The sequence below is a fragment of the Schistocerca serialis genome, chromosome 3 (assembly GCF_023864345.2).
Source record: "Schistocerca serialis cubense isolate TAMUIC-IGC-003099 chromosome 3, iqSchSeri2.2, whole genome shotgun sequence".
Taxonomy (NCBI): Eukaryota; Metazoa; Arthropoda; class Insecta; order Orthoptera; family Acrididae; genus Schistocerca; species Schistocerca serialis.
This window is the reverse complement of record NC_064640.1, coordinates 717311977-717339262: the sequence shown is the minus strand read 5'-3', so window position 1 is coordinate 717339262 and position 27286 is coordinate 717311977. Positions and strand designations below refer to the sequence as shown.

General features: G+C 44.7%; 1 long non-coding RNA gene across 1 annotated transcript; it reads right to left on the bottom strand.

Moving 5' to 3' along the window:
* Positions 1-2069: 2069 nt before the first annotated feature.
* LOC126470584 (uncharacterized) lies at positions 2070-27262 on the bottom strand. Its single transcript, XR_007586252.1, has 3 exons — positions 27131-27262; positions 26964-27030; positions 2070-2769 (listed from the first exon to the last, which is right to left on the bottom strand). It is a non-coding gene; the product is annotated as an uncharacterized LOC126470584 (long non-coding RNA).
* Positions 27263-27286: the final 24 nt, after the last annotated feature.

The window sequence follows — 27286 nt, the reverse complement described above, 5'->3', positions numbered from 1 at the left end:
GCACAGTGATCATGCAAAAGGACACCTTGGACATATGCAGAGAGATGTGCTTCTAAAACTAACTGTAGCATTGGAACTACATCAGCAAAAGCATTATTAGTAACTTATTGTTGTTTTCTTTATATGATAACTTTAGACAACAGAAATATACTACATTAGTGGAACACCAATATGAGGAAATTGAAGAGGTCGTATTTCACATGGACATCGTACTTTAATTCTATCAAATTCCACAAAAACAATGCATCATACAGATGATAAAACAAAAAAGAAAAGCAAGTTATGAACCACAAAGTATGTGCCAAGACTGTAGTTTTTCTGAGGCCAGCATAAAACCAGAGGACACTAGTGTTCAAGTTCATAGATGATGAAGGCTTGTACAAGGTGATTAGAAACAGTCTGAAAAGCTTGTAATGGTGTTTTAGTGCAGGTTGTGCTGAGAAATAATTGTTAAGAAAAAAATTCGATATGTTGTGCCACTTCAAAGTTAAATAGCACTGAGGTTAGCCAATCAAGGCATCATGCATGAAAATTCAAGCAGTCCACCAGTTACAATTAGTGTCAGTTGTTCCCAGAGTGCAGCTGATAGTGAATGTGACTGCTCAGCCTTTGGTTTGGGTTCGATCCTTACTACCATCCCATTTCCAATTTTTGTAAAGCTCTCTAGTTTGGTTTGGGGAAACCAAATGAAGAACATATTTTGTGACACCATCTATGGTGGGCCACTTGAATTTGCACATGCAACAGCCTGATTGGCTAACTTCAATACTAATTAACTAGGAAACAGTGCAACACACAAAATTTTTTCCTTAATAATTATTTCTCAGCACAACCTATCCTGGGACACCCTGCAAGCTTTTCAGACTGTTTCTGACCATCCTCTGTATATTATATTTGAACATGTTTTTGTATTTTTAGAAATGTATTTACATTTTTATACTTTTATATTATGCTGAAAAAATTAGAAAAATTGTCAATGTAATATGGCATCTGTTATACAGAGTGATTATAATTAAACTTCCAAGTACAAAAAGTTGTAGAAAAAAAAAAAGGACCAGTGCTTGGAAAGACGTCAAATTTGAACGGAATATTATTAAAGGAGGATGAAATGTTATGGAAAAAAAAAATCTGAACGAAAATTTTACCACTGTGTGTCACAGTAAGCAGCAGAATATGCAAAATAAAAGATGGGAGGTATACAGCTGTTCCCCAGTTCGTATCTGAGATGCTCTGCATGACTCTCAATGCAGGGTCGTTTGCTGCTGGTAAAGCTCTTTTGTGACTGACCATACACCAGTAGTTCTGCAGAAACTTCAGGCACTCAAGGGTATGAAAAAAAGGTGCAGGTCCAATGTCTGCCAAGGATGTGGAGAATATGATTGCCAAATTCATAAAGATAGGTTTGCTTGAACTGCAGTTTGCAACAGGGAGGAAAACAATTGATCCAACATCAGTAGAAGGTGTGGCCACAACATTGCAGGAGGGGTCGAGAAGTGGTGTGAAAATATGCAGTGCACAGGGAATTGCCCAAACTCTGGACATGCCTTTGAGCATGGTGCATGAAATTCTTCGATACTTCCTGCATTGCTATACAAAATTACTCATGTTCAGGAGTTGTTTCATACTGACCTGGCAGTAAGACAAATGTTTGTTCTAGAATTTCTTACTTGCATGGAAGTGGACAATGAATGACTATGGAACATTCTGTGGACAGATGAAGCCCATTTCCACTTCTAAGGACGTGTCAGTACACAGAACTGCGGAATATGGTCAGTGGAAAATCTGCTCCCACATCAGCCGGCATCTCTTTATTCTGCAAAGTGAACAGTATGGTGCAGGTTGATAGCATTGTTTACATAGGACTGTATTTTTCTGAGGAGATGGGTTGTGGAGGTCCTGTTACCTGTACCATCACTGGCAAATTTCATTATGTCTCTAAGTTTGTCATCAAATATGTGAAGTCCAGGAATCCTACTCAGTTCACTAGAAAAACAGTTCAAACAAATCATATTAATGAGTTTTATTACAAAAAATTAAAAGACAATACTTAAATCTGACAATTACACAGATGTGTCACAAGCAAAGAGTGACATACAAAATAAGCAATTTCTTCAGTATAACAGTTCCCATGTCTGTGTTACATAGAGTGTACAAGCAAAGTAATGAGCACTGACACTTCTATCCAGCTGCTGGTCGTGAAGTGGCTATTCAACTGGAGCATCACCAGTCAGTCACGGCACTTATGTCCTCTTCACATAGGGCCTGCTGTTGTCTTGTAGTCATCCTGGAGAAGGGTCAGTCAGCGTGCGACTGGCTGACGTCTTCTCACAGCCACCTCTTTTCTATCATTCCCAAATAGCATGCTGGTGCTTGACTTTATGCCGTTACATTGCTCCCCACCAAGGTGATGGACTGTCACTGTATATGGAGCACGAAAACAGTGGGGGAGGCAGCAGGGTGGACACACTAATGGACTGGAAGCTGTGGCTGCAGGGGACGTGAGACTTCCAGTCATACCCCACTATCTGGCCTGTGCACTGGTGGAAATGTCCCCCGGAAGACATCCAGAAGGGTACATGTCCACCTCCTGAGGCCCATACCACAATGTAGAAGGCGTTGGCTACTGCGGCATTTGTGGGTCCAGCTCCATTGGTAGGACGAGAGCAGGCAGAGGCGGCAAAGGCTCCATCTGGATGAGGTTGTCCTGTGGTGTTGTGATGACACCTTCTGGCAACTGCTGTGGCCACACTGTCCTCGGGATCTGTGAATCTGGGGGAAGAGATACAGAAGGATAACTATGCACATGGCAGTGGCGAATTTTATTGTGATGTCGGTGCTGCAATCCGTCTGGGCCTGAAATGAGATACATGCATAGGCCAATTCGACAAAGGATCTCGCCTTGCACCCACCATCTGCTGCTGCTAAAAACCCCGTAAAACACAAAATCATGCAGTTCGAAGCGATACTTCCAGCCTTCTTTTAATTCTGATAAAATGTTCCACTTCACAGTTCGACTGTGGATGGAATGGTGCACTAGTTAGGTGCTGTATGCCATTCATTCTGTATTCACAGAATGATTCAAATTCATTTGATGTGAACTGAGAACCATTGTCCAACACTATGAGTTTAGGCAAATCTTCAAAGGAAACAATTGAGGACAACACCTAAAAAGTGCTATGTGACGTAGTTGAGTTCACTGGCACAGCAAAAGGAAACTTGCTATAAAAGTCAACCCAATCAACCAACGAGTGTTCCAAAAAGATCCCGCAAAGTCTATGTGCACACATTGCCATGATGATTGTGACTTAGGCCAAGCAGAAAACATTTGTGGCTGAGCAAACTGATTTTCAACACATGCATGGCACTGTGACATAATCTGTTCTATTCGGGTGTCCATACCCAGCCAAGTGCAGTGTCGACATACTAACTGTTTCATACAAACAATCCCCCAGTGTCCTTGGTGAAGTAACTGCAATACTTCTTTTTGCAAAGCTTTGGGGATCACCACATGTGACTGTCCACTGTCATTTTGAACAAGAATCACTCCTTTCTGTATAGCGAGGCTATGCCGACATGCAAAGTATCAGCGCGCTACTGCAATGAGTCAGGCCATGGTGTGCGAATATACACTCCTGGAAATGGAAAAAAGAACACATTGACACCGGTGTGTCAGACCCACCATACTTGCTCCGGACACTGCGAGAGGGCTGTACAAGCAATGATCACACGCACGGCACAGCGGACACACCAGGAACCGAGGTGTTGGCCGTCGAATGGCGCTAGCTGCGCAGCATTTGTGCACCGCCGCCGTCAGTGTCAGCCAGTTTGCCGTGGCATACGGAGCTCCATCGCAGTCTTTAACACTGGTAGCATGCCGCGACAGCGTGGACGTGAACCGTATGTGCAGTTGACGGACTTTGAGCGAGGGCGTATAGTGGGCATGCGGGAGGCCGGGTGGACGTACCGCCGAATTGCTCAACACGTGGGGCGTGAGGTCTCCACAGTACATCGATGTTGTCGCCAGTGGTCGGCGGAAGGTGCACGTGTCCGTCGACCTGGGACCGGACCGCAGCGACGCACGGATGCACGCCAAGACCGTAGGATCCTACGCAGTGCCGTAGGGGACCGCACCGCCACTTCCCAGCAAATTAGGGACACTGTTGCTCCTGGGGTATCGGCGAGGACCATTCGCAACCGTCTCCATGAAGCTGGGCTACGGTCCCGCACACCGTTAGGCCGTCTTCCGCTCACGCCCCAACATTAAGCAGCCCGCCTCCAGTGGTGTCGCGACAGGCGTGAATGGAGGGACGAATGGAGACGTGTCGTCTTCAGCAATGAGAGTCGCTTCTGCCTTGGTGCCAATGATGGTCGTATGCGTGTTTGGCGCCGTGCAGGTGAGCGCCACAATCAGGACTGCATACGACCGAGGCACACAGGGCCAACACCCGGCATCATGGTGTGGGGAGCGATCTCCTACACTGGCCGTACACCACTGGTGATCGTCGAGGGGACACTGAATAGTGCACGGTACATCCAAACCGTCATCGAACCCATCGTTCTACCATTCCTAGACCGGCAAGGGAACTTGCTGTTCCAACAGGACAATGCACGTCCGCATGTATCCCGTGCCACCCAACGTACTCTAGAAGGTGTAAGTCAACTACCCTGGCCAGCAAGATCTCCGGATCTGTCCCCCATTGAGCATGTTTGGGACTGGATGAAGCGTCGTCTCACGCGGTCTGCACGTCCAGCATGAACGCTGGTCCAACTGAGGCGCCAGGTGGAAATGGCATGACAAGCCGTTCCACAGGACTACATCCAGCATCTCTACGATCGTCTCCATGGGAGAATAGCAGCCTGCATTGCCGCGAAAGGTGGATATACACTGTACTAGTGCCGACATTGTGCATGCTCTGTTGCCTGTGTCTATGTGCCTGTGGTTCTGTCAGTGTGATCATGTGATGTATCTGACCCCAGGAATGTGTCAATAAAGTTTCCCCTTCCTGGGACAATGAATTCACGGTGTTCTTATTTCAATTTCCAGGAGTGTATTTTAGCAAAATGTTCAAATTTGAATGAGCTTCCATGGCCTGAGGAATTTTCCTATAATTCAGAGGAAATGACTGAAGCAATTCAGAATTGTGAGCATTGATGTGACAACAAGATGCAGCAGAAGCATCAAAGTCTGTATCAGGGTCAATCAGAAGACGTGAAAGTGCATTTGCATTACCATGTTGAGCTGTTGGACGATACACTCTCTCATATTGTTATTGAGACAACAACAAAGGCCATCTTTACAATTTTTGGACAGTTTGTACAGGAACCAGCTTCATTGGATAAAACGAGGACTGCAGTGGCTTGTGATCCATTTACTAAGTAGAATTTTCTGCCATACAAATAGTGGTGGAATTTGGTGACACCATACACAATAGCCAATCTTTCTCTATTTGTGAATAGTTACACTGAGATCTGGACAGCACTTTTGATGCAAAAGCAATATGCCTGTCTTTATCACCAAATCTGTGCAAAAGCACTGCACCATTTCCATAGCACAGCACCATTTCCATAAGCGGAAGCGTCAACTTGCAACACAACAGGTAGGTCAAGATAAAAGTGTACCAAGCAGTGATCACTGAGAAATACATCTTTATATTTTTTAAAAGTTTCTTGGCGCTCATCTATCCAAACAAAGGGGATGTTCTTACGATGAAATTGATGCAATGGAGCTGCGATTTGTGTAGCATTTGATATGAACTGAACATAATAGTTCATTTTCCCTAAGACTGACTGCAATTCTGTGACGTTGTGAGGAACTGGCAGGTCCTGTATGGCTAACAAATGTGACTAAAGAGGATGTACACCTTGACTGTTTATGACATGACCAATATACAGCAACTCAGGTTTAAAATTGTCACACTTGTCCAGTGTACATTCTAGTCCTGCATCAGATAACACACGAAACAAACTACACAAATTTTCAGTGTGTTCTTCAGGTGTATGACCTGCTACAACAGTATCATCCAAATAGTTTGAACAGTTTGGTACTTGAGCAGTCAGCTGTTCCAAATACTGTTGGAAAATGGTGGGTGCAGAAGCACTGCCAAAAGGCAAATGCAAATATTTAAACAAGCCCAAATGAATGTTCACGACACATGTTTTGAGATGCTTCGTCTACTAGTATTTGAAGATAGGCATCGCACAAATCAATTTTTGAAAAGTAATGACCAGTGCCTAATCCATTCGTGAGATCCTCTGGGGTGGCAATGGATAATTATCAATCACGGTTTGTAGGATGACTGTAGATTTAAAGTCAACACAGAGGCGAATGTGAGCTGAAGGTTTGGGGAGCAAAACCAGTGGACTTGCCCATTGACTAGCTTGTATGGGCGCAATAGCTCCACTATCTTGCAATTCTTTAAGTTCAGTGGACACTTTGTCCCATAATGCAATGGGAACAGTTCTGCCCAGCAAAATTTCGGCTGAGCATTGTCTTTCATAGTAATATGTGCAATAAAATAACAAAATAGTTAGCCTTGAATAAAGCTTCAGAAAAAGTTCAGGGAATTTTTTCAGCAAGCTACCTACACTGTCTTTGGCACTGAATGCAGTCATTGACAACAGTGTTTCCTGAATGTTAACACCAAAAAAATAAAATAAATCAAGGCCAAATATGTTCTCACAATCGCATGATTGTAGCACATGAAAGTCATAGTTTGCGTACACAAGTGATACATGGCAGGCAAAGTACATTTTCTGAGAACAGGGATGACTTGTCTATTATAAGCTGTGAGGTGTGTGCTACTTTTAGAAAGGTGTGGGGAGCCTAACAGTTCATATGTGTCACGATTCAGCAATGCAACAGAGGCACTCATGTCCAACTGAAATTTCACATGCTTCCCACTTATATGCAATTGAACAAAAAGTTTGTTGGACTGGCATAGCACTGAAGAAAGTGTTTGCTTGCTAGTTTTGCTAATGACTGCAGCAGGCTTTGAATACACTGCATTGATTACGTGAGTGGGCAGAATTCTTTTGTTTGTTCCGTTGCAAACATACGGATTGTACGTGACCTTCCTTGCTCCAAGTGCAACACTGTGCTTGTCTGGGTGGGCAGTCTTGGCATTTGTGCCACGAATAGCACCGAAGGTATGACTTAATTCTATTTGCCAGGTTGGTTGGTTAGTTTAAAAGAGAGGGGAAGGACGAAACTGCTAGGTCATTGATCCCTTGTTCCAAATAAAACAATGCCACAAGAATGAGAATAAAACAAGCGAGACTGACAACACAAAACGAAGAGAAAGGGAAAACCACAAGGATGAACAAAGGGCGACAAACACTTAAATGGACAAAAGGGGACAAGAAAACCACAGAAACACAATAAATAGGTAGAAGATATTAAAACGACAAAGCAGATTACGAGATGCCAGCCACTCTGCAGCACATTAAAACCTCCACCCTAAGAGCACTAGGGTGGAGGACACAGAGGGACAAAGGACATGCGCTAAAACTTAGATCAAATGATAAAACCCACCCTCAGGTATAAAAAGTATAATTAAATCACCCGATAAGGCATTGTCAGATAAAATAAGTGGCAACGAGTCCGGTAACCGAAGATTTCGTCACAGGGCAGTCAAAGTGGAACAGTGCACCAGAATATGGGCCACTGTCAACCGGGTGCCGCACTGACACTGAGGCAGGCCTTCACGGTGCAGGAGGTAGTTGTGCACAAGCATGGCCCATGTGGAGCCAGCATAGAACCACAGAGTCCCTGTGATAGGCCCGCATGGAGGACTGCCACACATTCGTAGTCTCCTTAATGACACACAGTTTGATGTGGCTACTAAGACTATGCCATTCCGTCTCCCAAAGCCGGAAAACCTGGTGGCACAAAAACAAACGCAGGTCAGTAATTGGAATGCCAATCTCCATAAGTGGTTTCCGTGTAGCCTGTTTGGCCAGCCTGTCAGCAAGTTCATTGCCTGCGATTCCGACATGTCCTGGGGTCCACACAAACGCCACTGAACGACCGGACTGTTCCAGGGCATAAATGGACTCCTGCATGGTTGCTGCCAGAGGATGATGAGGTTAGCACTGGTCGATAGCTTGTAGGCTGCTCAAGGGGTCAGTACACAGAAGAAATGACTCCCCAGGGCCTGAACAGATGTGCTCAGGAACACGAGATATAGCCATCAGCTCTGTAGTGAAAACACTGCAGCCATTTGGCAAGGAATGCTGTTGAATATGTCCTCCATGGACATATGCAAAGCCGACGTGACCATCAGCCATCAAGCCATCGGTGTAAACCCCTTCATTGCCTCGGTACATGTCAAGAATCGAGAGGAAATGACAGCGGAGATCTGCGGGGTGAACTGAGTCCTATGGGCCGTGCGAAAGGTCCAGGCAAAGCTGCGGCCTGGGTGTAAACCATGGAGATGTATGTGAATGGATCTTGGGTATAGGTGGTAAAGGCAAGGACTCCAGTTCAGACAGAAGGGATTGGACGCGAACTGCAATTGTAAGCCCTGACCTGGGCTGCCGATGTGGGAGATGAACCACCATTTGTGGGAAAAGGCGATGGTAATTTGGTTGAGCAGGAGAACTACAAACGTGTGCAACGTAACTGGCGAGCAGTTGGGCATGCCTGACCTGCAATAGAGGGACACCAGCCTCTGCCAGGACGCTGGTCACCAGACTCGTCCTAAAAGCTCCCACCACTAGTCGAACGCCACAGTGGTGCACTGGCTCGAGTATACACAATGCTGAGGGCGCCGCCAAATCATAAACCAGACTCCCATAGTCAAGGCAGAATTGAACAAGGGCTCTCAGAGCTGCAGCAGCATACAGTGGTTTGCACCGCAGTTGGTGTTCCTCAGGCAGCGGAGGTGCTGCCAGCACTTCCGCTTAAGCTGGCGAAGGAGAGGAATCCAAGTTAATTAGGCGTCAAAAACCAGTCCTAAAAATTGATATGTCTCCACTACAGTGAGGGAATCATCAGTAAGGTAGAGTTCTGGTTCCGGATGAAAGATACAATGCCGACAGAAGTGCATAAAACATGACTTTGTGGCTGAAAACTGGAAGCCATGGGCTAGAGTCCATGACTGTGCCTTGTAAATGGGTCCCTGTAGGCACCTCTCAGCAACACCAGTACCGGATGGAGCAGTACGAAATGCAGAAGTCGTCTGCATACCGGGGGGGGGGGGGGGGGGTGAGACGGATGGCCCTACAGCTGCTGCTAGACTGTTAATGGCCACTAAAAATAGAGATATACTCAATACAGAGACCTGCAGGACCCCATTCTCCAGGATATGGGGGGGGGGGAGGGGGGGGGACTATGGGAGGCGCCAACTTGGACACGGAAAGTACGAAGCGACAGGAAATTCTGGATAAAAAACGGAAGCGGGCACCGGAGACACCACTCGCATAATGTGGCAAGGATATGATGTCGCCAGGTGGTGTCATATGCTTTTCGTAAATCAAAAATGACGGTAACAAGGTACTGGCGTCTGGGGAAGGCTGTTCGGATGGCGGACTCGAGGGACACAAGATTATCAGTGGTACAGCGACCCAGGCGGAAACAGCCCTGGCATGAAGCCAGTAGGCCACGTGACTCCAGGACCCAAACCAACCATCGACACACCATACATTCCAACAGCTTACAAAGAACATTGGTGAGGCTGATGGGCTGATAGCAGTCCAAATCAAGCAGGTTTTGGCCGGGTTCGGGGACTGGTATTATGGTGCTCTCCCGTCAGTGCAAGGGAAAGATACCATCGCACCAGATCCAGTTGAAGATCACAAGATGTCGCTTGTAGTCAGATGAGAGATGTTTAATCATCTGACTGTGGATCTGATCTGGCCCAGGAACTGTGTCAGGGGAATGTGCAAGGGCACTGAGGAGCTCCCACTCTGTAAATGGGGCATTATTGGGTTCACTGTGGCGTGTAGTGAACAAGAGGACTTTCCCTTCCATCCATAGTTTGAGAGTGCAAAAGGCTGGGGAGGGGGGAGGGTGTAATTCTCCAACGCAGAGGCACGAGCACAGCGCTCAGCAAAGTGCTCAGCAATCGCGTTTATGTTGGTAGATAACATGCCATTTATGTTGACACTGGGAACACCTGTTTGGGTCTGGTACCCAAAAACTCGTTTGATCTTTTCCCAGACTTGGGAAGGTGACACTCCTGTTTCTGTCTTTTGATAAGCTGGCAAATGTGGGACCGAAGCTGTTTAAAGTCTATGATGTGCTCCAGGGAATGGTGTCACTTATGCCTCTGTAGAGCTCTCTGATGCTCCTTAATTGCCTCAGCGACTTCCGGTGACCACCAATGGACTGTCTTTTGCCGGGGGCACCCTGAAGAACGAGGGATCACGTTTTCCGCCGCAGAAATGATCATTGTAGTTACCTGCTCAACCACCACATTGATGTTACCATGTGGGGGAGATTCAGCGGTGACAGCACAGGTGAAAGCATCCCAGTCTGCCTTGTTTAAAGGCCATCTGTGCAGTCATCTGTGGGCCTGACGCTGGAGCAGTGACAGGAAGATGGGGAAGTGGTCACTACAACACAGCTCGTCATGTGCTCTCCAGTGGATAGATGGGAGAAGGCCAGGACTGCAAACTGAGATATCAACGGCCGAATATGTGCCATGTGCCACACTGAAATGTGTGGGGGCACCTGTATTTAAAAGGCAGAGGTCGAGTTGTGACAGTAAATTTTCGACATCTCTGCCTTGACCAGCAAGCACGGTGCCACCCCACAAGGGGTTATGAGTGTTAAAATCTCCCAAAAGTAGGAAAGGCTTAGGGACTTGATGAATCAGTGCAGCCAATGCATTTAGGGGTACTGCACCATATGGAGGAAGGTATACGTCTCAGACAGTCATTTCCTGCGTCATCCTTATCCTGACAGCCACAGCTTCAGGAAGGATTTGAAGTGGCACAAGTTCACTGCATATTGAGTTCAGGACATAGACACGAACTCCACCTGACACTCTGTTATAGTCGCTATGGTTCTTGTAATGCTGGGGACCAGATTTCCTGGGGGGCATTGCAGAAAGCAGATGTAAAGCTTAAGAGTTGCTGTAGCTCAGCCAGGTGGTGGAAGAAACCGCTGCAATTCCAATGAAAGATGATTTTATAGTCAGGCTGGGAAGGCATGAAGAGTGCAAGGAGGCAGGTTATGTCTCAGGGTCACCTACTGCCACCAATTGTGTATTTGTAGCCATTGTGATGGTGGATGAGGTGTCAGTGAGATCCAGGTCCACAGGGGATGCTAAGATCTCCACTGCACCCTCAGATGCAGAATTGGTAGGGAGTGGTGGTGCTGCGGCCACCAGAGAGTCCTGTTTCTTAGCAAACTTCTTCTTAGTTTGCTTGCTGTCTCGCTTCCCTTTAGGAGTTTGCTGGAAAGCTTTCTCCAAAGCAGCTTTAGGCACGGAGGAAGACCATGAAGCTCTTCATTCAGCAGCTTTTGGCTCCTTGAGCCACTGGCGAGTGTCCGTCGTGGCACAATTGGAGACCTTGGGAGAGAGGGCCCCAAGGGACCCCTTCTGCACAACACAAGAGGAGCCGAAGGAGGCTGTTGCTTCTCTGGCAGGCGGGAAGAGACCAATATCCCCTGCGTTCAGGGGGGCCTTGATCCCGAAGTAGGTGCTTTGGGAGCAATGGAGGAAGATTTGCCTCCTACCACAAAGGGGGCAGATGTATTCTGGTGGCTTAGAGGGCCCACTGTTTGTGGCACAGAGTGAGGAACCACTGGCACTTGGGATAGCAATGGTGATGTAGCTGCAGCATATGTTGACATCAGCTGAATGGGGTGTAATCTTTCAAATTTACGTTAAGCCTCTGTGTAAGTCAACCGGTCCAGGGTCTTGTACTCCATAATTTTCCAGCCCTTTTGGAGTACTGGTCAGTCTGGTGAGCAGGGAGAGTGGTGCTCTCCACAGTTGATGAAAGTGGGAGGAGGCGCACATGGAGTACGTGGGTGCAGTGGACATCCGCAGTCTCGACATGTGGCACTGGAAGTGCAGCGGGAAGACATGTGCCTGAACTTCCAGCACTTAAAGCACTGCACAGGGGGAGGGGCATATGGCTTAACATCACAGCAGTAAACCATCAACTTGACCTTTTCATGCAATGAATCACCCTCAAAGGCCAAGATGAAGGCACCGGTAGCAACCCTGTTGTCTTTGGATCCCCTGTAAATGCGCCAGGTGAAATGAACACCCCACCACTCTAAATTGATGTGGACTCATTGTCAGACTGCAAGAGGAGATCGCAATGGAAAATGATCCCGTGGACCATGTTGAGGCTTTTATGGGAAGTGATGGAAACAGGAATATCACCCAGCATGTCACAGGCGAGTAATACTCGGGATTGGGGTGGGGATGCTCCTCAAGGTGTTCAATGAAAAATTGAGGCTTCATAGGTAGAAAGGAGTCCCCATCAGTTCTGCTCCAGACTAAAAACCGAGGCGAATATGGCTCTGTCCGTTCTGTAGCCCTACATTCTTCCCGTGATATAGTGAGGGAGGGAAATGGTTTAGGGTGATACCTGTTGGCACTGTACTCGATCCTGCCCTTCTCAGAGACTACTGGGGCCATACGGTCACCAGCAAGAAATGACTTAGTCCACTTCGCTGGGGGTCATCCACCCTGATGCCACCCACTCTGATCAGGGGCTCTCCCCACAGGCACCACCCAGCCACAGCAAAGGCCAACTGGCATGATGGCCATTGCCGGGAGTCCTGATGCCCCAGGAAGGCAGGTATCTACTCCTCAGCATACATAGGGAGTTTACAGCTCAGGCATCAGCAGTGTGATCCCTCTGTTGTCAGAAGGCTACCACCAAATGGGTAAATGACAGCCCCACCACAATGGACTGGCTACCATGCTAGATATTGGGTGCAGAGAAATCCAATATTGTTACAGGGTGAAAGAGGACAGGAGACAATGGAAGAAGATGACATACTCCGGAAAGTGTCCACACGCAAATAGTTGAATCGCTGGTGGAGATGCAAAGCCATGACAAGAGATTCAGGAGATCGAATCTAAGGGCACTATGGATAACTCATGCACCACATAAGGCATCATTCCCCATATGGCCTGCACTTTGTAGAATTTTGAAAGTGGCTGGTCAAACTATAGAAAGGGACCTCAACTCATAGGGCCGAAAAGTGTGAGACTCCTTTTAGTCACTTCTTACGACAGGTAGAAATACCTCGGGCCTATTCTCACCCCAAGACCCACAGGGGATCTATTAACCTGTTTAGAGAGCTGTTTACATGGCATGGTGCACATGAACTGTTTCTGCCTAAAGAGCCAGTCATGAGCAAGGGACGACTCAACCTGGCTGCTCAAATTTATCGGCGAACACGATACCTGAATCATACTCATCTTGTATTTGCATGTGTTAAAATGATGGATATGAGTGTTTCAAAATCTGTTCTCTAAGTCTGACATCAGTTACATTGTACACGATCGCATCACATAACATAACATCAGAATATAAAGCACCACAAGCACATTTGAATTTGCATTTCTTCGTCATACCCATCAAATCTGTTACACACTGACGATAAGTTTTTTCTGACCTTTTCTTGTAATGAAAGAATGGTACCTAGCTGCCACTACATTCACTTGTTGGTCATAATACTTAGAGAATCTACAACCTGATCATAGGAAAGTTTACTCAGAGTGGCATTAGGGAACAATTTCTGAATGAAGCAAAAAACTGCGCTTCCTACTGTTGGTAAAAAGTAATGTAGTTTCACAGTAACTGGTACTTTCGTCTCTGTGGCAATTTCAAAGCCACTGTAAATGCTCAATGCCTTATCGACACTTACCCAATGCTTCGACCTGAAGAATTGTTCACTAAACTTCCTGGAGGCCAGTATTTTTCTAAACTTGACCTGTCAGAAGCTTATCATCAACTTCCTCTCGACGCTGCTTTCCGGCAGTTTCTGGTCCTTAACACGCCTTTCGGCCTCTACCAATACCAACGATTGCCATTCGGGGTTGCCAGCGCCCCTGCTTTCTTTCAGCGATTCTTGGAACAATTATTGTTCACTGTCCTTGGGTGTATAAATTACCAGGACGACATTGTTGTCACTGGCTCCACCACTGACGAACATCTTCAAAATCTCCGCACACTTTTTCATGTCTTAGAGACAGCCGGTCTTAAGTGTAATCTTCAGAAATCAAAATTTTTCTGCATCTATCACGTACTTGGCGTTTCAACTCTCTCGGGATGGTATTCATCCACTTCAGCAAACTGTCGCTGCGATCGATGCCCTTCCTCGCCCTACATCTGTTAAGGAACTGCAGGCCTTCTTAGGAAAAATAGCATACTATCACAGGTTTTCACCGTCTGCTGCTTCGGTGGCTCAGCCATTGCATTGCCTGTTGCATAAAAACATGCCTTTTCACTGGTCCTCGCCATGCGATGTGGCTTTCCAGAAATTGAAGACTATGCTGAAACAGGCCTCATGCCTGGCTGCTTATCGACCTGGCCAACGTCTTGTTCTTGCCACGGACGCCTCTCAATACGGGGTTGGTGCAGTCCTTGCGCACTGTTTTTCTGACGGTTCTGAACAACCCATTGCTTATGCCTCCAAAATGCTCACGGATGCCCAACAAAAGTATTCTCAAATTGAAAAAGAAGCTTTGGCCATTATTTATGCTCTTCATAAGTTTGGTGTTTTTCTCTATTGATCCAAATTTCATCTTGTTACGGATCACAAACCACTTGTTTCCTTGTTTCATCCATCAACATCACTTCCCGACAAGGCTGCACACCGCCTCCAGCGTTAGGCTCTTTACTTGTCTCGTTGTAATTATGAGATTCATTTCCGGTCAACGGCTCAACATGCGAATGCTGATGCACTGTCTCGCCTTCCCATGGGTCCTTATCTGGCATTTGATAGGGACAAACTTTTGTGTTTCCACCTGGATGTTGCCAAGCAGCGGGTTGTGGATGGATTCCCCATCACTGGGGACCGGCTGGTGGCTGCTACGGGTTCTGACCTTACCCTCTCCCGGGTTTTACGCTGTATTCAGAAGGGTTGGCCAGATCGTCCATCCGCTAAGACTTCTGATCTTGCGGAACTACTACACTTTGCGTTACCGCCTCACTGCTAGGGATGGTGTTATCCTCCTTTCCACCGAAAATGCTTCTCCGTGTGTTGTGGTACCTGCGTCTTTGCGTGCTTTGGTCTTGCGCCTCCTTCACCAAGGGCACTGGGGTGTCTCTCACAGAAAATTTCTGGCGCGCCGTCATGTGTACTGGCCCAGCATCGACTCTGAAATTGCACACATGGTCGCTGCCTGTGGCCCTTGTGAGTCACAGGCCACCACCCTGAAGTCATCTTTGTCACTGTGGCCTTCGCCTGAGAAGCCCTGGGAGCGTATTCATGCTGACTTCACGGGACCTTTTTTAGGTACACCTACTCTAACTTTCCTTTCATTGTCTGTTGCACGTCGCCTACCACCGCAGCAACCACCAATGCCCTAGCTCGCATTTTCTCTTTGGAAGGCCTTCCCTCTACTCTTGTCACTGATAATGGTCCACAATTTGCCTCTTCCGATTTTTCGGATTTTTGTGCCCGTCATGGCGTCATGCATGTCACGGCCCCTCCGTTCCATCCACAGTCAAACAGTGAGGCTGAACGACTGTTCGCACATTTAAAGCTCAGATGAGGAAACTCCTGACTTCTTCTGCTGCTGATGATGCCCTTCTCCAATTTCTGGCTTCTTACCGTTTCACCCCCATTGGCGACGACAGCCCGGCTGCGCTCTTACACGGCCGACAGCCCTGCACGCTACTTCATATTCTGCGGTCTTCCACTTCACGTCTGCGGGTGCCTTTGCTTGACCGGTTCACCGCCAGCTACCTTGTATGGGTATGGGGATATGGCAAGCGGCAAAAATGGAGTCCTGGCCGCATCTTACGACACCGTGGCCGACGCCTGTATGAACTCCAGACGGACACGGGTGTTGCAGTGCGTCATTCAGACCAGCTTCAGCCTCGTGTGCCGACGACGCCTGTTCCGGATGCCACTACACCACCATCGGCTCTACCTGACGCTCGGGATCCTGGAATCTCTCATTGCTCACAACGCAGTCCTCTCACCATCATATCGGTGCCAGCACAAGAACTGACGCCAACAGGAGACATGCCCATGCAGGAACCAGATGACCATCATCTGTCGGAGCAACACTACTCGCCTCCTTCTTCCACGGACGCGGACACATCACCCATGTCTCCTGTTATAACAACCGGACTTGCCGCAATGGGCAGATTGGTGCACGGGGCCCCAGCAGATTCGACCCCCACGTCTCCTGTCATCTCGACCCGTTATCATCGGGGACACTTCCGTCCGTACGGGAAGCCTCCTTCTCAAGAATTTACGGCCAGTCAAACAACACCTATGTACGTTAGCAATCTATGGGCCACCTCCATCAAGACCTGTGCAAAAACTTCAAAGGGGGGGGGGAAAGTGTTGTGACTCGCCGATCTTTCAAAGTGCCACTGTGCAGTTACGCACCTCCTCTACACACGGTGCTGTCTGTCAGCCATGCAGCAGCAGTGCCACCTAAGCGGCCAGCCAGCCAGCGGCCACTAGACTCGGACTCAGTTTATGATTTGACTGTTAAAGTGACACACGTCTTACTCTGTTTACTTGATCTGTGACTTTCATGTATTGCATCGTCCTTGAAATATATTTGTTCAACTTGAAGTTATAACACGACCCCTCACATGGTTCCATTGCTAGCAGTTATCTTTGCAGACATGTACGGCTGTGCCTGCTGTAATAAAAGAAGTGATGATTGATATAGATCAGCATATGAATCCTCTTCTGCTAATCACTCCTTATTCACAGTGTCTTCATCCAAACTTCTGTCATGTACATAATTATCATCTTCGTCAGTGAAGTCAATTTCCAATTCAACTTCATAATTTTCTTTGTTTTCCACTTACTCTGTCTAATGTTTGCTGTAATCTGTCATTCTAACCACATATGTGTAATGCAAACATGGAACATTACTTTAGTATGATTGACTGCTTTAATACTACCTATGTATATATTGTTTACTGACACACTCTATACCCTCATGAGTTTGTCACAGTTGGATCAATGAAGTAAGAAATAAATAAATAAGAGATGTTCATCAGAAAGTCTACGCTGATGACAGATGTTCGAGAACGTGCTTTGTGGACAAAAAAGATATAAATTATGGTTGACTGGAATTTCCATGTGCCAAATTGCAACACTGAGAAGCAAATGCGCTGCATGACTGCTGACTGTTGCCACTCCATTGTTGGATGATCTACATACATTAAAAAAGGGAATTACAGTGGGTTCGAATTGACCCCTTCCGCCATTCTAGGTATATTGAATGAAATGTTGAAAAATATATAAGTATTCTGCAAATCCTAATACATGACTGCAAAGAGGAGAAAAAAATTAGGAAAATTCATTTGATTTTGTTAATGAAGTAAATAAATCAGATACGACAATGAAGGAAAAAATATGACAGATGTCTTTTGACCACTTACACTGTTTTACTGTCAAATGTCACACTGCACAGTACAGTTGGTTTAATGTGGAACTCACACCATATCTATCATATTGCAATTCTTCTGTAATTTGTAGCTGAATCCATTTACGTTATGACATTTTCAGCACCATATAGTGGGAAAATTTTCATAAATTTTTATTGTTTCCATCACATTTCTGTAATAACTTCAAGTTGAACAAATATATTTCAAGGAAGACGCAATACATGAAAGTCACAGATCAAGTAAACAGAGTAAGACGGGTGTACACTTTAACAGTCAAATCATAACTGAGGCCAAATCTAGCGGTTGCTGGCTGGTTGGCTGCTTAGGTGGCGCTGCTGCTGCATGGCTGGCAGACAGCGCCGCATGTAGAGGACGTGCGTAACTGCGTGGCGGCACTTTGAAAGATGCAACAGGTGATGCAACGGCTGAGCCACCGAAGCAGCAGACGGTGAAAACCTGTGATAGTATGCTATTTTTCCTAAGAAGGCCTGCAGTTCCTTAACAGATGTAGGGCGAGGAAGGGCATCGATCGCAGCGACAGTTTGCTGAAGTGGATGAATACCATCCCGAGAGAGTTGAAACCCCAAGTACGTGATAGATGCAGAAAACTTTTGATTTCTGAAGATTACACTTAAGACCGGCTGTCTCTAAGACATGAAAAAGTGTACGGAGATTTTGAAGATGTTCGTCAGTGGTGGAGCCAGTGACAACAATGTCGTCCTGGTAATTTATACACCCAGGGACAGTGAGCAATAATTGTTCCAAGAATTGCTGAAAGATAGCAGGGGTGCTGGCAACCCCGAATGGCAATCGTTGGTATTGATAGAGGCCGAAAGGCGTGTTAAGGACCAGAAACTGCCGGGAAGCAGCGTCAAGAGGAAGTTGATGATAAGCTTCTGACAGGTCAAGTTTAGAAAAATACTGGCCTCCAGCAAGTTTAGTGAACAATTCTTCAGGTCGAGGCATAGGGTAAGTGTCGATAAGGCATTGAGCATTTACAGTGGCTTTGAAATCGCCACAGAGACGAATATCACCATTTGGCTTAGCAACAAAAATGACAGGAGAGGACCACTCACTGGAAGTGACAGGAAGCAAGACCCCTGAAGCAGTGAGACAATCCAGCTCCCGTTTGACCTGATCACAAAGGGCCACAGGAATGGGTCAAGCCCGAAAAAACTTGGGCCGAGCAGTGGGTTTGAGCGTGATATGAGCTTCAAAGTCGTTTCCATGGCCTAACCCAGGACAAAAAAGGGACGACAATGTCGTCAGCAAGGAATCCAGTTGAGAATAAGGAATAGCATCAGAGACGATATTGACAGAGTCATCTATGGAGAACCCAAAAACACGAAAGGCATCGAAACCAAAAAGATTCTCCGTGTTACTATGGTCGACCACAAATATGGGAACAGTGCGAACGACAGATTTGTAAGATACCTCAGCATCAAATTGTCCCAAGAGAGAAATCTTCTGTTTATTGTAAGTCCGTAATTGCTTAGTGACAGGTGACAGGATTGGAGAACCCAACTGAAGATACGTCTGAGAATTGATGATAGTGGCAGCAGAACCAGTATCCACCTGCATGCGAACATCTTGACCAAGTATTTGGACAGTGAGGAATAACTTCCCTGAAGGGGAAGAAGTACAATTGACAGACAACACAGAATCAGAATCAGTGTCATGTTCATGAACATCATATATAAGGTCGCATTTGCAAACGGATGACACATGACCCCTTTTTTTTGCATTTGTGACACACGGCCCAACATTGTGGACAATCTTCTCGTGAATGTTTCGTAAAACACCACGGACATGAAGGAAGTTGCCGTGGGTTTTGCTGTAGTTTCTTAGAGGTTTGTTTACGGCTAGGCCGAGGCTGCACTTGGGAGCGTACTGCGGCCACGTCGGCTGGCGGGGACACGCCACACGCTTCGTCAACAGTGCACAGAGGTTGTATTCCCCCGACGTCACCCCAGGCCTCTATTTGCGCTCCAGCAATGCGAGGAATTTCAAAAGACTGAGCGATGGATAGGACTTCATCTAGAGTCAGATTTGCCAACTGAAGGCATGTTGCCAAACTTCTATGTCGGGCGCCGATCGGATAATAGCATCCCGTGCCATGGAATCGGCGTAGGACTCTTTGTGAAATTCAGTAACAAATTGACACTTTCTACTGAGGCCGTGAAGTTCAGCAACCCAAGTGCGATAGGATTGATTTGGTAGTTTTTGACAACGATAAAAGGCAACACGAGAGGCTACCACATGCGTATGCTTTTGAAAATAGGCGGACAGAAGTGAGCACATTTCAGCAAAGGACAAAGACGCAGGATCTTTCAAAGGAGCCGATTGTGACAACAACCGATACATTTTAAGTGAAATCCATTAAACGAACAGATACTTACAAGTTTGTTTGTCCGCGACATGAAATGCCAAGAAGTGCTGTCAAAGACGTTTTTCGTAATCAGACCAGTCTGCCGCCGTCTCGTCGTAAGGAGGAAAAGTAGGTAGAGACAACGGCGAGAGAGACACCGCATTTGATGCCGCGACGAAATCACGAATCGCATTTGTGAGAAGCGTTTGCTGTTCTGTAAGACCTAGCAATAGTTGCTCTAAAGTAGCCATGGAAACATGTGGATCAATGATGGAAAAGAAAAATCACTACCTCATCACCAATTGTAATAACTTCAAGTTGAACAAATATATTTCAAGGAAGACGCAATACATGAAAGTCACAGATCAAGTAAACAGAGTAAGACGTGTGTAAACTTTAACAGTCAAATCATAACTGAGTCCAAATCTAGCGGTCGCTGGCTGGTTGGCCGCTTAGGTGGCGCTGCTGCTGCATGGTTGGCAGACAGCACCACATGTAGAGGACGCGCGTAACTGCGCGGTGGCACTTTGAAAGATCAGTGAGTCACAACAATTTCCCATTTCTTTGATAATATTCCATTCAAATTTGACATCGTTCTGAGTAGCTATTCTTTTTTTATGGCATTTTGAACCTGGAACTTTAATTATAATCACCCTGTTGTATGAAAATAAACATAAGTCTGATATGACCTGCTGATGACAAAAAGGGAAGAGGACACATACTTTCATAGGGCCAATCCACAGAACAACTTATAGGAAGCTACAGTGAGCATACTGTTACCTTCTCATAAACATGTATAATGAGTGAAATTGTTTGCAAATCTGTGATGAGGAGAACAAGTAAGACATGATGTTCATCACTTTATTAATAAAGGTTTTACCTAACCAGGTAGCTGAGCATATTAAAGCAGCCCTTCTGGGATGTGAGGTGGTGAGCTTGATCCAGATTTAATCTGACTTGTGGATTAATGATGAGGGCTGCTGAGTAGGCCAGACAGGATGTGGTTTTTAGACTGTTTCCCACATCCAACGAGGTAAATGCTGGTCTGGTACGCACATTCTGCCTCAGCTACATGCTATGCAAACTTTTAGCAAACATTCTTACACTTGAACATAAATCTAGATGCAGGTGATAGGTGGGGTACACCAATTCTATCTTGGTTGGGGGGGGGGGGGGGGGGCATTTGGAAGGGCATCTGGCCAACACTTACCACTAACATTGCTCAAACACTTATAAATACTGACCCTGTAGAAGAAATGTGAAAAGGGAAAAGAAGAAGAACAAGAAAAGTAAAGCTATTAACCCTTTAACAGCTCTCTTGTAAGTAAGTTAATCCTTTTTTGTGGATGGTGTAAACACTCTCCACAGGAGTGTTGCAATACATCTCTTTTAGACAAATGCAAGGAGATTTTACCTGCATTTGTATCCTCGCTCCTTCCATATGGATCTCGATCCTGTTCGTGTTCAACGGTAACACTGGAACAATCTTATTAATGTAGTCTAGGTATCATTCTCCCCTTTACTTTGTGCTTAGGAACCTGTTGCAGTTGGGGGAGGAATTTGCAGAACTCTTAAGAGATTTCTGGGAAACCTCTAAAGCCATTCAACTTGTATTTATATAACTGTGTTCAGCATATGGTAAAACCTCAATTCTGCAATTGCACAATTTATGCCCTGGTCTCTTTGAAGTACCTTTCTACAATTTTAAGCTCTTTCATAGTTGACTGTTTATTTCTAGATGGGAACACACTGTTTTATATCATTCATGTGATAGTGGAGGAATTTGCTCAGTTTTATTTTGCTCAACATTTTATTGGAGAAGATAGAGTTCTTTCAATGGATACATATTTTGTTAGTATATGTACATATTTTACTACTCAATCCAGAATACTCTGTATTGTTGAATTCAATGTGGAAGACTGTACCTTATAATTCCTTTTCATGTGCACTTTGATGGGTAAGTTTTACCTCTTTCATCTTCTGCCTTACAATATAAAACAACTATCCAATTAAAACCACTATCTCTACTTTACACTGTTAATTACTTGGACAGTTAAAACAAGTAAGCTACGTTCTCTTCTATATTTATGTAGGAATATACTGTATTTACTTGACGCTGCATGTCAAGACAATATGGTCACTGAGCTAGAACAGTTTGTCGTAATACAAGCACAGAAGAAACAGGCACAAACAGATGACACATGAAATTAATATGAAGGGAAAAAGTGCAAGTACTAAGACTGGTTGCTTACAGGCAGAATAGAATAAAATGCAAAAGAATGAATGGGAGATCGAAATAGTAGTAATTGTTCCCTGTCACTCAAGGAGAAGGAAGGCTAACGCTAAACAAGGAGATGATATAAATAAGAAAAAAGAAGTGAAGATTAGGTTTTAACATCCCATTGATGACCATAAAGAAGGATAATGTCTGGGGAAGAAACAAAGTATGAAGACGAAAATATAAGAAAGAATTCTGTAAAAATTCAGATGGCAGTAATCACATCAACAAAGAGTCTAAAACACAGTATGCATCTGCTAAACATTTTAAAAATGTAGGAAACCTCAAGTACGCAGCTGGGATGTTCAACAGAAAGTAAGCAATTCAGTAGACATTAGAGGAGGTCTGAAGGAAGAAGCGCAGACGGAAATATGGAAGCATCTGATCCTGCCCGTCTGCTTTGACCCATGACGTCACAAATATGGCGGAAACGACCATAAACCACGATTCCAATATGGCGCATATAAAGTAGTTACGTACACATTATGAGGACGAAAATACATCGAAAAGCAAACATACACACATTCCACAAAAAGTCTGACACTAACGGGACAGGCGCGGGAAATAGGGGGTTTCTGGGTGGGGACAAACTAAATATAAACAAATTTAGACACCCACCCCCATACAAAACCACGCAAAACGAGGAAAAAACCAACATCACAAAACTCCCCAAATACCACTAAACACAATATTATCTGGAATCGGACACTTCCCTTGACCTATATAGCTCAACAGCAGGTCCCGATCTCATAAATTAGGACCTAACACTTCCCTTGACCTATCTAGCTCAAAAACATCTCCCGATACCAAAACCAACATTCCCAGCCACACATTGGGATCGAACACTTCCCTTGACCTGTTATCCTTACAACATCTCCACATACAGCCGTTCCTAGTCCGAGACGCCGGAACTTTAAGTAAGCCTCATTTCTTCACAGCATACCGAACACTTCATGACTTCATCCAAAAATCCGAATAGTTGAAGAAATTTTATTAGAGACAACGCACTGTCCCCCATCGTAGCTGACAACCAAAAACTGTTGACCCTGTCAGTCATATCCATACCTACCAAAGACATAAAAAAGCAATTTACCAAAATTCACACGACGCCACACTCGCAAACTAAACCAAAAACATCACCTAACACACCACCAGAGAGCACCACCGATTGCATCAAAACGACACCTACAAACACGCCTCTCTCACTAACTAAATTCCGTGCCATCGTGACGTCATACACAACAACAGCCTTATGTCACAGGTCAAAGCCGACGGGTGGGATTGGACGCTTCAGTCAACTCGCACAGACTGGTAAATCATGATTCATGGAGTTACAAATTTCTTGATAGTAATTAAAGCACCGATTGTATGAGACAGCATGTCACATTAGTAAAAATGCATCACTTGCTGACAAGATAGAAGAGGACAAACCATTCCATCCAGCTAAATGTCAAAAAACTAATTGAGACTCTTGCTGTCTCAGAGTAATGCTTGTAGTACATCCATACTTGTATGTGTGACTACATACTGGTGTGACTGTGCTATAAAGAGTAGTTTATAAACAAAAGTGAAATTTTATAAACTTTATTTATTTGTGTAGTCAGACCACATTGGACTACTGCAGCATTGGAAGACCTAGTGACAGGAACAACCAAATGAAAAAACAATTGATTCAGTTGGTTACTGGAAAACAGTCATCTAATTTGGTTGTAGTTTCACGTGTCAGCAGAATTATTCATTCATTATTTTGAGCAAAACTACTCTATGTGAGCAAACAAATGAAAACAATTTAATCAGTCGGTTGTAGCTTTACGAATTGATTGGACTAAACATTCAGTCTTTTGAGTGAAACCAGTATGTGGGAGCAACCAAATGAAAACCGTCAATGCAGACCAGCATATTCAGTTCTGAGCAGACACATTCAATCAATTTGCCATTGTTAAAGCATTATTGTTGTGTTGTACCCTGATGGAGGTTGCAACATACATACATGAATCCCTCAGTTAGACAGCAAGTGGTGTGGGATTTTTCAGATCCACCAATGCTTTGGCACACTACAGGCTTCATGCAAAGGAATAAGTTGACAACAGGGTTCAGGGTTTAGCTGAAGTTTATCAGGTCTCTATGGTTGGAGACAGCATACAAACTCGGGTATAAGGCTAGGGAGGTACAAATGAAGAAATGAGCTTCTGGTTTGGTACCTTGGTCTGATTTTATTGCTTCTTCCTGAGCTTACATGAACATGCTGAAGAGCACAGTCACTGGGTCACAATTTTAATGAGTGGAGAACATAGATGAGGCTTACTAGACACTCAAATTACCAGAACAAATAGCCTGCCTGCCCTATCACTTAGACTAGAATCATGAAAGGGAGCCAGTTTCTTATTGCTCAAATTGAACCCTCAGGTCCTGTATACATCACACTGTAAATGACAATAGTCATAGCTACAAGTAAGCCATGATAGACAAACTACCCACAGATACGTACAGGCAAGAATGCAAGTCTTTCTTAGGGGACAAGCTTAACTGAATACACGTATTTCCCTTGCATAATTCTCTGCTGTCAGTTGATGGTCACCCAAGACTCATCTGCTGTCAGGAACTCTTGAATCAACTCCGTCCTGCTCGTCAACTGGTGGCATCTTTATACTGTGTTGTGGTTGTTTGCTTATAGATGGTACGTGATCATGTCACATTTTTACCCACAATTTGCAACCAGCCAGCTTGAAATTATTGGTTTCTTAATGCTCGTCACCTCATACTGATATCGCTAAAGTTTCAAGCACTGTACATCTCTGCCTAGCTTTCCAGACTGTAATTGTTAAAATTGTTACCAAGATGACTTTTTTGCTGGGAATCCTTTCATGATTAAGTCATTACTCATTTCTTAATGCTTGTGACCTCATATTTGTCTGATGAAAGCATTAAGCCCGATACATCTCCATCTAGGTTTCCAGGCTTTCCTTGTTAAAATTCTTACCCAGACAACTTATTATATTTTTGTTGATCATCCCTCTATGAGTCGGTTATTACAGTTGACTGAACTCTGTTATTGCCTCACACACACACAGGATTTAACTTTTACAAGCTTTCGGGGCCAGTGGCTCCATTTTATGGCAGAAGAGTTGGAGAGGAAGGAAGAGGGGTGAAGGAAAAGGACTGCAGAGATGTAGGGAAACGGGTATAGTTCAGAAAAGTCACCCAGAACCTCGGGTCAGGGTAGACTTACAGGACGTGATGAGAAAGAAAGACTGATTGTTGGGGACTGTAACGGGCAAGATTTGAAAATCTCGGAGCTTAAAGATGGAAGACAGGGTAATACACAAGACAGAGATTACTACGAAAACATCATGCATGCCTTAACAAAAGTGAAAAGCTAAGTGCACTGTATGTAACAGAGGTGGCAGGCAGGACAGCAAAAAATAAACAAGCCAGAAAATGGAAGATGTAGAAAACTAAAATGGAGTGAAGAAAGGACAAGTTACAGGAAAGAAATGCTGAGATGGAAGGAATTAATGTAAATTAAGACCAGGTGGGTTGCGACAACCAAGGACATGTACTGCTAGTTCCCACCTGTGGAGTTCTGAGAAACTGGTACCTGTGTGGTGCAACAGGCGCAGAGATCACGACTGTCATGTTGTACAGCACACTCTGCAACAGGATATTGTTTGTTGCCTGTATACACCCTCTGCCTGTGTCTATTCATCCTGACTGATAACTGGGTAGTAGTCATACCACTGTATAAGGCTGAAGAGTGTTTAAACAACATCTGGTATATGGCATGTGTTGTTTCACAGGTGGCTCGCCCTGTGATAGTATATTTTTGCCAGTTACATGGTGGGAATAGGTGGTGGTAGGAGGGTGCATAGGGCAAATCGTGCAGCGGGGACAGTCACAGGAGTAGGAGCCACAGGGTAGGGAGATGGGTGCAGAAGGAGCATAGGGTCTGACAAGGATATTGCGGAGACCAGGTGACGAAAAGCTATTCTAGGTGTGGCTGGCAAAATCTCACACAGAATGGATCACACTTCAGTCCATGATTTTAGGAAGTCATGGCCTTGGCGAAGAAGCTGATTGATACATTCAAGACCAGGATAATACTGGGTGACAAGTGGAATGTTCCAAAGTGTGACATACAGTATTTGCAAGGATGATTCATATTATGAAACTATATTAACTAAAAAAATTCAAAGAAAATTAATTAATGATGAAACATTTTTCTTGCTAAGAAAATACTTCCAATAAGTTACAGTATATGGTTTAAAAGCAAGTGAGTAAATCACTAAACAATTAAAAAAATGTATCTTATATGATTTGTCCTCATGTCACCTCAGCATTACCAAAATAGAATTATCGGTGGTGGGTGTAAACCAACAGGAAAAGGAGAAGAGCTTCAATAAATTTAAACAGAAAAGTAATTGTTAATTTATTTAAACATAGATTTATAATGTAGTACCAATTACTAAGCTGTTTTAAAAAGTCCCAATTGATTGAAAGTAGAATGAAAAAGTCATATCCATCTTTGGTTTGCAGCTCCTTGTATTGGCCGTGTTTGCAGTTAACATTTTTGGGATTTGAGGTCCGCCTGTTACGCAAAATACCGTTTTTCTCAGTACCCAAACATGTTTCGGCACCACTGTGCCATCATCTGTGGGTTTTCGTTTTTATTTATTCTGCAATGTGAACATTTTTGTTACATGATTATAAAATTAAGTGCATTTTTAGTTCAAACAACAGATCGTTTCTTTTTGTAAATACCTTTACATTTGGTGAGCATGAATTTACTGGACCACTCTTGCGTTAATTATTACAGGTAGCTTGTCATCTGCAACCAAACCATGTTGATGAGAAAGTTTTTTGCTGAGAGTTAACCTATATTCTAGAGTGTAATTTAGTTTTTCGCGCCTATTTTCGTACTTACTTACGTTTTCGTGTGACAAGCACTTCCATTCTCCGCATCATGCTGAGATGTTGTGATGCATACGTAACTATAGCAAGTATTTTTCACAAATTACGTAGTAAAACGCTTTTCACTACACCAGAACACAGTGTGATTGTGTTTTGTTGTGTGTCCCAGCCCA